The 15,573-nt window shown below is 36.7% G+C and overlaps 1 protein-coding gene across 1 annotated transcript in view; it reads left to right on the top strand.

Annotated features, from left to right (window-relative positions):
• The window catches only part of PIGK (phosphatidylinositol glycan anchor biosynthesis class K), a 134,819-nt gene that overhangs the window by 117,269 nt on the left and 1,977 nt on the right, over positions 1 to 15,573 (top strand). The gene's annotated exons all lie outside the window — the stretch shown is intronic.

The raw sequence follows: 15,573 nt of genomic DNA, 5'->3' as shown, positions 1-15,573 counted from the left end.
CTTGTCAAATTTATAGCCATAAAGTTCTTTTTATATCCTCTTATTACCTTTCGAATGTCTATGTAATCTATAGTGATATTCCCTCTTTCATTATTCTCTGTTTTTTTCTTTTAATCAGTTTTGTCAGAAGTTTATCAATTTTATTGAACTTTCAAAGAAGCAGTTTTGGGTTGTTGATATTTTTCTCTTTTTTTGTTTTGTTTTGTCTTCTATTGAATTTCACTTTTTAATTTTCTTTTTTTAATTTTCTTTTTTCTGCTTACTTGGGTTTCATTTGCTCTTCTTTTTCAGATTTCTTCAGGTGGAATCTTAGATTACTGATTTTAGAAATTTCTTCTTAGAAATTTATTCTTTTCTAATATAAGCACATAAAGCTATACATATCTCTGTAAGCATGTTTTATGGACATCCTCCACATTTTGAAGTGTACTAATATCGCCTGCCATTTTGGCTGCCCACCATCAAGCCCTCAGCCTCTGCAGCCACCCCTGACAGTGCACCCTGAGGGGAACTCAGGACAGAGAAAAACAGGGTACTGGCGCTAGATAGTTAAGGTGCATATCAAAGGAATAATTTCAGTAAGCCCAGACTCTTGCATCTTTCCATACATAGAAAAGTGCTAAATTCATTAACTTGAGATGTCTGGTTTTTTGAATATAACTAGCAGTAAGTACTCTTTTGATGTTGGACCCCTGAGTTTGTTTCTTTTTCTTTTTTTTCCAAAACTGCTATATATACTGATACATTCTGGCTCCTACCCTGCCTCTTTGGAGCAGTCCCTCTGAGCTATCTGAGAGGCTGTATCCCAGGCTTAAGTCCTTAGTAAGTCTGCTGAATAAAACATAATATTCAGTTTTTAGGCTTTGCATTCTTTTCAGTTGACAAGTATATTTTCATTTTCATTTTTATTCAGTTCAAAATATTTTTTAATATCCCTTGTGATTTCTTCTTGGGTTATTCAGAAATGTATTGTTTAATTTCCAAGTACTTGAGGATTTTTCCAATTTATCTTTTCTGTTACTGATTTCTAGTTGAATTTCCACTGTGTGGAGTACTCTGTGTGATTTCAACCCTTTTAAATTTATTGAGACATGTGTTATAGACCAGAAATTGGTCTATCATGGTGAATGTTCCATGTGTGCTTATAGAGCATGTGTATTCTATTGTCATTGAGTGGAGTGAAATAAATATATCAATTACATCAAATTTGTTGATAATGTTCAAATTTTCTATATTCTTACTGATTTTTTTTACTTATTAATTCTGAGATTGTGCTGAAATATACAATTATAATTTTTCTTTTCAGTTCTTTCAGTTTTTGATACGTGTATTTGAAGCTTTAAGTACATACACATTTAGAATTGGTATGTCTTTTTGATGAATCAATCCCTTTATTTGTATGAGAAGTTCCTTTTTATCCCTATAATATTCAATGGTCTAAGGTCTACTTTGTTCTGACATTAATGTGGCCTGCCCAGGTTTCTTTTTCCGTGGTATTTCTTTTTCCATTTGGATGCTTTTAACTTATCTGTTTTGAATTTAAAGTAGTTTCTTATAGGTAGAATATCATTGAGTTTTATGTTTTTATTCAACTTGACAGTCTTTGCCTTTTAATTGGAATGTTAAGGTCTTTTCACTTAATGTAATTATCAGTATTTAAATTGGATTTAAATCTGGTTGGATTTAGATCTGCTATATTGCTGTTTGTTTTATACTTGCTCCATCTGTTTTCAATTCCTTTTCTTTTTCTGTTTTCTATTTTGTATGATCCCATTTTAACTCCACTTTTGGTTTATTAAGTGAATCCACTTTGTTGTTGTTACTGTACGATTTATAATATGTATCCTTAATTTAATACAAGTCTAGTTTAAATAATATTATATTATTCTGTGTATAACATAAGAACTTTATAATGATATTTTCTCAATTCCTCCCTTCCATCCTTTGTACTGTAGTTGTTATACATTTTGTTCCTACATATTTATGAACCCCACAATACATTATTATCATTTTTGCTTTAAGCAGTCAATTATCTTTTAAGGAAATTTTAAAATGAGGAAAATGTTTTTATATTTGTTTACCAGTTTACCATTTCGATATCTCCTCTCTCATTTGTGGAAGTCTGTATTTCCGTCTGGTATAATTTTCATTCTGCCTGAAGAACTTCTCTTAACATTTCTTGTATTATAGGTCTATTATAGGTATACCTTGTAGTATAGGTATTTGGTATACTACCTTGTAGTATAAGTCTGCTGCAGTATACATCTGTTGAATTCTCAAAGCTTTTGTTTTACTGAAAGTTTATTTCATGTTCATCCTTGAAAGATTTTTCACTTGTCAGATTTTCCCTAGAATTCTAGATTAACAGTTGTTTTCTTTCTGTACTTTAAAGATGTCTTTCCATTGTCTTCTGGTCTCCATGGTTGCTGACAGCACATCTTCAATATTCTTACCTTTGTTGCTCTGTAGCAGGGGTCAATACACTTTTTCTTAAAGGACCAGATAGTAAATAGTTTAGGTTTGTGGGTCATCTGATCTTCTTTACAACTGCTGAACTTTGGTGTAGTGTGAAAGCAGCAATAGACAATATGTAAATGAATGAGTGTGGCTGTGTTCTTATAAAACTTTATTTGTAAAATCATGTGACTGGCTCATCTACTGTAGTTTGTTGAACTCTGCTCTGTAAGAACAAATCTCTTTTTATCTGACCTCTTTTAAGGTGTTCTCTCTATCACTGTTTTTCAGCATTTTGATTATGATGTTCCTTTGTGTGGCTTTCTCTATGTTTCTTATGTTGGTGTTGAGCTTTGTGGATTTGGTGGTTTATAGGTTTTTTGTTTGTTTGTTTGTTTTTACCAACATACACAATGATTTTATACACATCCATGGATAGTACTAACATTTATAACCATTCACATACACATGTATGTTTGGTTTATAGTTTTTATGAAATCTGGAAAAAATTTCACTCATTGTTAGTTTTACATATTTTTGATAATGTTCAAATTTTCTATATTCTTACTGAATTTTTTTAAATCAGCCCCTTACTGATTTTTTTTACTTATTAATTCTGAGAATGTGATCTTGCTTAATATTATGCCTACAATAGGCATATCTTAGGCTCTGTTTATTCTTTTCTCTTTCTGTCCTTCATTTTGAGTACTTCTATTGCTATCTTAATAGTTCTCTGTTAATTCTTCTGTAGTGTCTAATCTACTGTTAATTTCATCCAGTGTATCTTTCATTTTATATATATTTTTCATCTCTAGAAATCGTATAATGGGTCTTATTTAAATATTCTATTTCTCTCCTCATATGTTCATGTTTTCCTTTACATTATAATAGCTGTGCTAAGATCCCTGTCTACTAAATCCATCATCTTTTTCATTTATGTGTCTATTTCAATTGATAAATTTTTCTCCTGGCTTTGGCTGATATTTTCCTCCTTCCCATGTCTTTTTAAAAAATTGGATGCTTGGGGCTTCCCTGGTGGCGCAATGGTTGAGAGTCCACCTGCCGATGCAGGGGACACGGGTTCGTGCCCCGGTCCGGGAAGATCCCACATGCCGCGGAGCGGCTGGGCCCGTGAGCCATGGCCGCTGAGCCTGCGCGTCCGGAGCCTGTGCTCCGCAACGGGAGAGGCCACAACATTGAGAGGCCCGCGTACCGCCAAAAAAAAAAAAAAAAATTGGATGCTAGCTATTTTAATTTTTTGTTGTTGTTGGCCATTGCATTTTGGATTTTTGTTTTATTCATGTAGCGAGTGTTGGATTTTGTTCTAGGATCAGTGTGATTCCGCTAAGGATTGCTTTTAAGTTGTTTTAGGCAGGTCCAGGGTAGTCTTTTTTGGGGGGTTGGTGATAGCCCCACTGTCTCTGAGTTATTCTGATTTAGCCCCACTATAAGCTGGGACAGGGTGCTCTGCATATTATGAGTATTGGGAATTGTTTGACCTGTTGCTTTTGGTGTTTTGTTTTGTTTTTCTGTACAGTCTTCTTGTTATGCATGTACAGATTAGAACTCTGCCAAAGATTTAAGGAAATCTCTCTGCAGTTCTCTGGAGCTCTCTGTGGAGCCTGCTTTTCTGCAATAGTCTACCCTGAAAATTCTAGCAAACAAAACCTCCTTGAATTCTAATCTGTGTCTCTTCAACTCTTCAATACTGCCTGGCTCCGTTGGGGGTTCTGTCCTTGTGCTACAGCTTGGAAATGGCCTCCAGGCAATAAGCTTGAGCAATTGAAGGACTCATCTTATTTGTTTCCATTCTTTCAAGGATCAGAAAACCACTACAAATTGTCCAGTATCTGAAAACCATTGTTTCTTACCTTTTGAATGATTATCTAGTTGTTCAGAAAGGCAGATAATTCCTATAGCGTTTAATCCTACATAGGCAGAAGCAAAACTCTGATCACCTCTTAACAGACACAGATAGATACTATTGATAAATGAACCTTTATTATGTATTTGTGGGAACAGTGGGTTAATTCTCTTAGTTAAGAACTAAAAACTAGATTCATTTATTTCAAACTTCAAATTGTTTTACACATTTTTTTTTAATTTACACCTGTTCACTCAACATCCAGAGTATTTATTTAGTTCAATAACACCTATTTTATATTTATTTATTATTATTATTTTTTTGCGGTACACGGGCCCCTCACTGTTGTGGCCTCTCCCGCTGTGGAGCACAGGCTCCGGACGCGCAGGCTCAGCGGCCACGGCCCATGGGCCCAGCCGCTCCGCGGCATGTGGGATCTTCCCAGACCGGGGCACGAACCCGTGTCCCCTGCATCGGCAGGCGGACTCCCAACCACTGCACCACCAGGGAAGCTCCCACATTTTTAAATGAATATTTTTTTAACTTCTCACTAGGGAGTCTTGAAAGAGACTGTATCGTTATTTGATTAATGCAGTTCTTATTTTTTTCCTTAAGTCATAAAACCAAGATGTAAATTGGTACTTAATATTTATATTTGAATATTTTACATTTCTTATTTTCAAGAAGAAAATAATATATAACTAAAACAAATTGATTATTGTATTTAAAGCTTATGAGACCTTGATAAGGTTCAGAAATGGATAAGGTATCACAAACAGATCAAAATGTAGCAGAATCACACCTGTAAATTAACTATAGTGTAAGATATAAACCAAATATCATCAGTGCCCTGAGAAGAAGAAAGTAATTCTTACCGAAGTATGAGAACAGGCTTCACCTGGAGGTGATATTTGATCAAGGTCTTAGAGAATAAATAGGTATGAAAGAGTAGGAGGAATTAGTCTAGAATATTTCATTCTCTTTTATTTTTTTTTAACATGTAAAGTTAATATTGTAATAAGGTTTTCCACTCAAGGAACAGTTATCAGCTGTAATAAATAGTTTCATTTCAAGATTTGTTTGTAACTTAGTTTTCTATAGGTGTGTAACAAACAAATTTAGAAATTTAAAAGCATTTATTATCTCACAGTTTCCATGTCTCAGGAGTCCAGGCACAGCTTAGCTTAATCCTATGCTTAGGGTCTAACAAGGCTTCAATCAAGGTTTTAACCAGGACTGCAATCTCATCTGAGGCTCAGAATTTTCTTCCAAGTGTACTGATCATTGTCAGAATTCAGCTTTTCATGTCATAGAACTGACTGTGAGGCAGGTCCTCAGCTCCTAGAGATTGCCTGCCATTCCCTGTCTGTGGTCCATTCTACAGCATGGCTGTGTGATTCTTAAAGACCAACAGGAGAGCATCTCAGCTACTTCTAATATATCTGTCTCTCTCTCTCTTTTTTTTTAAATTTATTTATTTTTGGCTGCGTTGGGTCTTCGTTGCTGCATGTGGGCTGTCTCTAGTTGCGGCGAGCGGGGGCTGCTCTTCATTGCGGTGCGTAGACTTCTCATTGCGGTGGCTTCTCTTGTTGCGGACCACCGGCAGTAGGCGCCCGGGCTTCAGTAGTTGTGCCACGTGTGCTCAGTAGTTGTGGCTCGCGGGCTTCAGAGCGCAGGCTCAGCAGTAGTGGCGCACGGACTTAGTTGCTCCGCGGTACATGGGATCTTCCCAGACCAGGCCTGAACCCGTGTCCCCTGCATTGGCAGGCGGATTCTTAATCACTGCGTCACCAAGGAAGTCCCTATCTGCCTCTCTTGACTTATGTCTCTGATATCTAGACCCTCTTTTAAAGGGCTCACCTGATTGGGTCAGCCCCTTGCCCCAGGATAATCTCCTTTTTGATTAACTGAAAGTCACTGATTTAGGGACCTTAATAACATCTGCATAATCCCTTTCTCTTTGCTATATAATGTAACCTAGTCAAAGGAGTGATACCCCATCATATTCACAAGTCCTGTCCACGCTCAAAGGGAAGGAATTATACAGGATATGTACGCCAGGGAGAGGGAATCTTGGGGGCTGTCTTAGAATTCTGCTGACCACAGTTTGATTTATACTATTAGTATACTTTGAAGACTACAAGTTTTATTTTATAGAGAAGATGTGGATAGACTGGAAGTACTAATAAACTACAACTGATTAAATAGTTGAAAACAAATAAATTATTTTCTAAAGTAATTGTCACCTCAGCAGCTTGGGTTTTTTTGTTCTTTCCTTAAATAATTTAACTGATCTGATACGCTCATTATATTTTAAGTAAAGAATCTCATTGAAACCTTGTAAAATTTCCATTTGCTTCCCAATAAACATGTACAATTTTTAAAATCCTTAGTTTTTTATTTTCACGTAATTTTAATACTTAGATCTATTCTCTGTTAATTATTTTGAAGTTCTATGGTAATGTTCTCCTAGCAACATGAAAGGGGAGACTGAACACTGTTCACAATTGGCAGTGTAGTGTTGCTAAGCTACCTGTCTTTTTAATTTGAAATATTAGGCATTTCAATAATAGGTAGCCCTTAAGCTTTTAAGTGTTTGCTCATGACACATTACAGTGTTTATGTATACTTTTCACCTCTGTATTATAGCTATTATTGTGAAAGTTTAAGAAAAAAAGAAGAGTATTTAATAGCAGTCAGTAGAGTACCTTAACTACATAAAATTAGTCATTTTATGAGAAGCTCTAATATGGACACAAATGAAATTATAAGCTATACTTTAATAAGAACTTACCTCAAATGCAGCTGTACTACAAAATGCAGTAATTATACCAATATTTCATTTGATTTTAAGTAAAATCATTGTAGAATACCTAAAATATTACCTGTAGTTGTTTTAAAACTGGCAGTATTGTTATTCTCTAGGAATATCATTAAATACATACTGAAAAAGCATTTTATTATATTATGTTGCTGTCATGCTATTCACATTACTTTTTCTTAAAGTAGGATATCAAGTACTAAACGGTATCATTGCAGAACATCTCCTAATTTGTAAAAGATGAATATATGAAGATTCTTCTAGGTGGACTCTTTTAATAAAAGTTTTTCCTCTATATTCCCCTTACCCCATAAAAATAATTAAATAAATACATGTCCATTGTAGAAAATATCTTCAAAAGTATAGATAAGTATAGAGAAGAGTTTGAAACTACCTCTAATCCTCCTTCCCCCAGAGAAACACTATTCAGACTTTAGCATATTTCCTTTCTTTGAATATTGCTATAGAAATAAAGATCATATTTCATACTCAATTTGCATCTTTTATTTTCTTATTACAGTATAAGCATCTTTCCAAATCATTAAAATTGAAAACATTTTTGATGACTAATTATGTGGATGTACAGTATTTCTCATTATATAGTTTCCTGTTTTTATTATGTAAATAACAGTGATAAGAAAATCTTTGTGCAAAACCTTTGTCAGCATTTCTGAATTCCTTACTATAGATTCTAGCTAGGACTGTAACAGATTCTAGGAATGAAAAAATATGAACATTTCAAAGACTTCTGAACATGTAAATAGATTACTTTCACTGAAAAGTTGACCATTCTTATTTACATTTACTAGTTTAGTTTTAAAAAGAGGAAGAGGGCTTCCCTGGTGGCACAGTGGTTGAGAGTCCGCCTGCCGATGCAGGGGACACGGGTTCGTGCCCCGGTCCAGGAGGATCCCACGTGCCGCGGAGTGGCTGGGCCCGTGAGCCATGGCCGCTGAGCCTGTGCGTCTGGAGCCTGTGCTCTTCTGAAAGAGGAAGAAATAGTTAATATATTACTTTTAACTTGTTTTTATGATCAAAAAATTGTATTTTTTCAAGTGTTTATTAGCCATCTGTAATTATTATTTTGTGAGAATTTCCATTTCCCTGTAACATTTGTTGATATATCCATGTGTCTTTTACTGATTTTGGGGAGATCTTCAGGTACTGAATTTATTCCCCTTTCTGTCATATTTTCCCATGTATTTGCCTTTTAATTTGATTTATACACTTTGTAAAATACAGATCTTTCAAAAAGTTCTTTTAAAAATCTCTCCACCTTTTCTTTTTATTTCTATTTATTGCTTTTAGACTTATAAATCCCTTTATTGTGTAGATTCTCCTACATTTGATCTTCTTTTACCATATTCACCTGTGGGTGGTTGCTGGGTAAACTCCCAGAGGCATCTCATTGTCTCAAATCCCAGCATGCAACTGGACATTCACAGAGTGAACCTCCCGGCCCTGATGATTGCTATTCCCAAACTGCATCGTTTCTTTCATCAGGGTTCCCTAAGCGCCAGGGGGTTTGGCAGTGAACAAAGCAGATGCAGATCTCCTTCTGTCACCTTCCCCCTGCTAGCTAGGCTGGAGCATCACTCTTTTCCCACTGCCTGGCTTTTCTCATAACTGTGACTTTGCTCCATGTGCCACTGTTTGGGTGTTGTCTCCTCCTCTCCATCAACTCAGATATGACACCTTGTTCAAGGGCCAGCTCATCCAAGAAGTCCTTCCTGAGTAGCCACCCACCTGACAGTCCCTTAGCTTGCAGGCCCTTTGACTCATGTGTTCTGCTGTCCACAATGAGCTCCTTTGTAACTGCTCTCCACTGGTACCATTAAAGTAGCTACCATTGTGATGTAAACTAGGTGCCAGTTTACAAAAGTAATTAAGTTTTTTTTTTTACATCTAATATTTTTACATCTAATTCTTAACCATGTGAAGTGTATTTTGATTTATAGTGTTGGGTTAGAAACAAAACTGATTTTTTTTTAATGTTAATCCATTGCTAGAGCACCAGAAAGAATATTTCCTTGCCCATTGATTTGTGATAGTTCTTTTATAATATACCAAATTCGTTGGTACTGGGCTGATTGCCTACTCTCTGTTCTGTTTCATTGATCTTTTCTATTTTGCATCAGAACAGCATTATAGATTAGCTTTATCATATCCTTTTTGATATTTGGGACTATTTACCCCTCTATAGAATAATGCAGATTTTTACCATACATCTTGTGCTGTGGGTATTCCTGGATATTTTAAGTTTTTACTGCTATTGTGAATTGAATTTTTTTTCTCTTCTGTTTTCCGATTCTTTTTTTTGGCGGTACGGGGGCCTCTTACTGTTGTGGCCTCTCCCGTTGCGGAGCACAGGCTCTGGACGCACAGGCTCAGCAGTCATGGCTCACGGGCCCAACCACTCTGCGGCATGTGGGATCTTCCCAGACCGGGGCACGAACCCGTGTCCCCTGCATCGGCAGGCGGACTCTCAACCACTGCGCCACCAGGAAAGGCCCCGATTCATTTTTACTGGCACATTGGAAGGGTATTTTTTTTATATTTATCTTAAATCTGAACTCTTTATTCTCAATAATTCTGAGTTGATTTGTAGAGTTTGTTTGTATCTAATTATAAAATCTGCAAATATGAAAATTTACTTCTTCCATGAAGTTATATCTGGATTGGCTGGAAGTTACAGAGTGATATTAACTAATAATATTAATAGTGAGTATTTTTATCACACAAAAAAAACAGTGGTCAACTTTCTATTGAAAATAAAATTATAGTTAAAAACAAATCATCTTTAGTTATCCTAGATTAGATTACTTGCTTTGCAAATTTACCATGTGTAAGATACATCAAGATTCTGGGAGATATTCATTTCTCTAGCAGAGGGTTGGGTGGGGGGGCAACATCTAATTAATACTAATTGCTAACTAACTTCAAAAGGAAAGGAACTAAACTTGAGATAGAGATTTCAGGGACTTACCTGGTGGTGCAGTGGTTAGGAATCCGCCTGCCAATGCAGGGGACACGGGTTCGAGCCCTGGACTGGGAAGATCCCACGTGCTGCGGAGCAACTAAGCCCATGCGCCACAACTACTGAGCCCATGCTCCACAGCTACTGAACCCTCGCGCCTAGAGCCCGTGCTCCACAACAAGAGAAGCCACCGCAATGAGAAGCCTGCGCACCTCAAGGAAGAGTAGCCCCTGCTCGCTGCAACTAGAGAAAGCATGCGCACAGCAATGAAGACCCAATGCAGCCAAAAATAAATTAAAAATAAATAAAAAAATAAATAAAACAGGGTTAAAAAAAAAAGAGAGAGATTGTAGTTTGGAGGGGAAAGGCTAGAGAGAAGCGAGGTGAGTTAGCCTCTAGATTCCCCCACTTTATCTCCTCGGGAGCAATTCCTAGCATGGTGGCAAGTGGAGTCAGCCTCTTTCCAAGAAGACTACAAGAGAGCTAGAAGTGCGCATAACTGCAGCTCCCTTAAAGTGAGGGATGGGTAGCAAAGAACATTCACAAAATTTACCTCTAGAAGACACTATAGCATGACTTCTTCAGAGTCTGGCTATACATACTGTTCAGGTGTGACAGGTGTTTGTTGAAGTCATTACTTTGTGAAATTTAGCCCAGATGAGTGAATGGGGCTGGATTTCTTATTCTAGGAGGACCCAAGGGGATTATCTTGACAGACCTCCCTCACTTCAGCAAAGTTCATGGTCAACAAGGAGTTGCTTAGCTGCCCTTCATACTGTTTTTACATATACCATTGTTGCAGAAACCTGAAGCTACAAGTATGTAGGTGGAAACTTTATTTTCTTATGATAATAAAGGATCAGGGTTTTTCCTTCTATATTGTTTGTCACCTCAGTGGATATATTCCATAGCTTTTGATGGATAACAAACCACTACAAAACTTAGTAGCTTAGAGCATCAACCATTTATTTGGCTCATAATTCTGAAGGTTGGCAGTTTAAGCTGAGTTTAGCTGGGCAATTCTATTCTTAGCTGGGCTCCCTCATGAGTCTGTGGTCAACCTTGGGTTGGTTAGGCGATTCTGCTTCTGGAAGTTGGCTAGTTGCTGACTGGAAGACTTGAGTTCTTCTCCATATGGTGTCTGTACCTCCAGAATCCTTGCCTAGGTTTTTTGTCATGGTAGTAGCAGAGGTCTAAGAGAGAGCCGAAGCAGGCAAAGAAAGCCTCTTGAAGCTAGCGTTGGAATTAGGACACTGTTGCTTTTGTTCTGTTCTGTTGGCCAAAAGAAGTCACAAGGCCAGCTGATTCACAGAGGAAGGACATAGAGTCTACCTCTTGATGAGAGCTGCCATAAAGCAACGTATTCCAAAGGGTATGGATACAGGGAAGTATGGGGAATTGGGACCATTTTTTTTGCCATCAGTCTACCACAGTTTGGTGAATGAAGGACTCAGAGATGTGCTTCGGACACTATCTTTGTTGTCAATATAGATTTTAATTTTGCTGTTACAAATTGTGTCAGTGCCCTTTTTATCTCAACCTATTGTCCTTGTACCCTGTATTATTTTTCTCTTTATACTATTCATTTGGTTTTGGCTTCTTGTGCATTTTTATTCAAGTCCATGTCAAATAAAATTTTTCTAAAATTATCTTTTGATTCTTTATTAAATCTATTCAGAGATATGTTCTCTCTGTCTTCAGGATATTTCTTCTTCATGTGTGAGAGTATTTTTACTCATGGACATCACCATGGTTTTTTCCCTTTTTGTTAGAGTTCTGTTAGTATTTGCCAACAGAGCATGTGGACATTTCTCACTGTCTACTTAGATTTGAATGCCTTTTCAGATCCTCATCTGAAGAATAGTTGTTAGACATTCCCCAGTGACTGGCAACCAGTCATCAAATGTGGTTTTGCTAAACTAAACTAGGATCATCTGCCACCATGCTATGTATGCCTGGTTTTTGGACAGTTTAAAAAGGTGAAGTATGTGGAAAAACCATATTTCTTAACATATGTTATTAAAAGAATTTTTCCTGTATTTTCCCTTCTTTGCAGAGATTTTCATTTGGATATTGAACCTTCTCAGATGCAGTAAACCATTCTTAGATGCAGTAAACCCTACCTTCTCACATGCTCTTTACTAGGAATTGTACTTAAATGGATGTAGAAAGAAGTGTGCCACTGGTCAGTTGGGAATGAGTTGCACTACTCTGGCTGCCTCATAAAGCCATCCTCTACTACGGCAACACTGCTTCTCTTAAACAGCAGGCAGAAAAAGGGAGAGAGCTAAAGTCCCTTTCTCAGCTGACAGAATTACTGTGTTTCACAGAGCAAAGCAATCCTTTGTACCCTGTGTACTATTCAGAAAACTGGGCCACCATTAATTTGTTTCTAGACCTGGTTTCTGGACTTACAGATAGTGAAATTGAGGGTTCTTATCAGAGGTTAAATTAATTTTGGTAGAGTGAACTCTTGTCTCTTTCTGTGCCTTTTTCTGTGCCTTTCCTGAGAAGATGGCAGCAGCTGCACTGGCAGGTCTCTACGTGGATGCCATGCTAAGCTAAGAGTCCAAACTGTATTTAATTAATAATTCATTTTCCATTTTTTGTTAATCAAATATATGTAATGAATATCCAATAAAAAATATAGCAACCACAAATAATAGTTTTTTAAAGGGTGAGATTTGCTACTTTTGTTAGCTTGTACAGTGTTGTAATATGAATAAATACATCACTCCATAATAATTTTGGAGTAATAACATATATTTCCTAGTCCTCCATTATTGCCTTCAAAGTTTGCTGTTGGCAAACCACAGCTCTAGCACTTTGCTTTTCTCTCTTGTCCTCTCCTGGGCATCAGTGGTCTAAATATGGGACATGTTTGGCTGAAGGATCAGGAAGCAGTGCCTCCAGAATTCTCTGAAACAGTTTTTGGAATAACAGATCGAAATAGCTATCTTTGAGGAAATGATAGTTACTTCTAAAGGAGCTATAGTTGTCTTATCTCTGGCAACTATTTCTGACTGCTAAGTTTAAGACGTAATGGTATGAACTACCAATGTTTGACTAGTAGAAAATAAACAGGACAAAAACTGAGCAATAGTTAATCATGTTTAGTTCACTCACTTGTTTTTTCATGTCACATGCTTATGATATTTACATTACCTATCTTTAATATAACTATGTTTTATATTAATTATTATAGATTTTCTACTGGAATTAAGATTTTTCACAATGTTGCACAACGTTCCAAGAGCTTATAAACCATCTGAAATGGTTTGAGAACCACTGAGCTTATCATCTTGTAAGATACTAGAGGGAAGGTACTTTTGTCATCATCGTCATCACACATGATCAGAAGCCATTGTAGACTTGAGTAGAAAGTAACATGAGGAAACATTGGGTTTAATCCTTGAGGTGTTTGGGGAGTTTTCTGGAATGAGTGGTGGAGGGTGAGAGTAGACATGGCAGTGAGAGTGGAATGTAACCACTGTAAACAACATTGTCAGTTCAGTTCATATTAAGCATTTGATTAAAAACTCCTAAAACTCCAGCATTATTGATCCAGATGAAAATATTAAGGTGGATTTCTCTTCTGTTAGTTTGATAAGTTAATTTTGAATTGATGAAAGTTATACAAATTAAAATTTTAAAAATCATATTTTTTTCAAACATTCTTCCTCATAACTGGCAAACACAGATGAAAGTCATCTAAAAAGTACTTTGAGTTTCATATTATTACTTTTCTAGGTAGGAACGTGTAATTATAGGATACGTTTTCAAAACTACATCATTGCAGTAACTATACATTTATTCATTCCTGGGCGGTATGTGTTACTATGCCCTAATTTTACAGATTCAGAAATTCAGAGTGGCGTAGTGGCTTGGCAGGCTTTAAGCATTAAAACTAAACTTTGAATCCAAGGCAGATGATGCTAAATCCCATGCTCTTTGAACCACACCACAACATGCCTTGGTTTGTAAATTATTTATTTAATTTCTTAAATAACAAAAGTAGTATATGCTCAAGGCAAACATTACCTAAATGCATACATTATGTATGGCAAGTATATATTATACAGATATATATTTGTATTTTGGAAAGATGTGTCTAGCAGCGCTATGGTTGACAGATGGAAAAGAGGGAACCTTGGAGGAAGAGAAACTAGTTAGGAAACTATTTCAGTAATCCTGACAAGAAATGATAACAGCCTCCCTCCCTCCTTCCTTCCTTTCCATGTGATGATTTGAGGATTGAGTGAAGAGCATTAGGTGTCCTGCTTATGTAGGGGAAAAACCAAAGTATAAGATGTGGAAACCTCTAAGAGATTTATGAGCCTTTCTGGGATCTAGTTTACATGGTGACTAAAGCAAATTTCAGATTACAGTTTCTTTTCACTTTTGTCTATTCTAAAATAGGATTCTTATAACTGTTCTTACAATCTTGGCTAGTAATTCAGGAAGTAGAACTCATAAAGAGATCATAGTCACAGACCTTCAGTTTCAGGGTCATAATGTAGCTGTTGAAATGACAACTAAATGGGGAAGACTGGTCTGCCTTTCTTTGCTGGCCAAAGAAACACACAAGACACTTGGCTGGATGTTGAAGGGTAAGGAATGGAGAAGGGCATGTAAAATGGACTCAGCCAGACCTTGTCCCTGGAAGTTTTCAGGGAGATAAATGATAAAGGTAAATATAATAGTAGGTAGGAGTAAAAGTAGAAGGGGCTACAGATTCAAAGAAAAGAATTTATCATCCAGGAAAATCTGGAGGAGTTGGCATTTGAGTTAGTGAGCTTTGAATAGGAAGAATAGAATAAGGAGCATTCTACCTCAAGGGAGTAATATGACCAAACTCACTGGCCCCCCAAATATTTGTTGAATATCTGAATAAATGGAATCAGGTAGCATTGTTGTTCCACCAACTTACTCGGTGTAATGTAGTGTCTCCTATATGCCAGGCACTGTGGCAGGTAGGTGCTAGGACTATAACAAGATGACCCTCATAGACAGTCATCCTCTAATAGGAGAGACAAGTAAAACAAACTAATGACTATATAAATTCAAAGTGAAAAATGACTGTTAGGCTACTGAATAACTTGGGTGAAAAGACATGTTGGATAGGGTAGTCAAGGAAGGCCCCTCTGAGGGAACAAAATGTCATTTGAAACTGATCTTTGTAAGAACCACTTTGAGATATTTACCCTGTTTCAAGTCTTTACCATTGTTGCTTTCCAAATACAGTCCTCCAGGACTGGTTCCAGGACCCCTGCAGATAACAAAGTCCGTGGATGCTCAAGTCCCTTATATAAAATGGTGTAGTGTTCGCATATAACATAAGACGTCCTCCCTAGACACTTTAAATCATCTCTAGATTACTTATAATACCTAATACAATGTAAGCGCTATGTAAATAGTTGTAAATATAATGTAAATCCTGTGTAAATAGTTTCTGGT

This window comes from Pseudorca crassidens, chromosome 2, assembly GCF_039906515.1.
Source record: "Pseudorca crassidens isolate mPseCra1 chromosome 2, mPseCra1.hap1, whole genome shotgun sequence".
Classification (NCBI taxonomy): domain Eukaryota; kingdom Metazoa; phylum Chordata; class Mammalia; order Artiodactyla; family Delphinidae; genus Pseudorca; species Pseudorca crassidens.
Note: the sequence above shows the minus strand (reverse complement) of the source record. Positions and strands in the feature narration are given on the sequence as shown.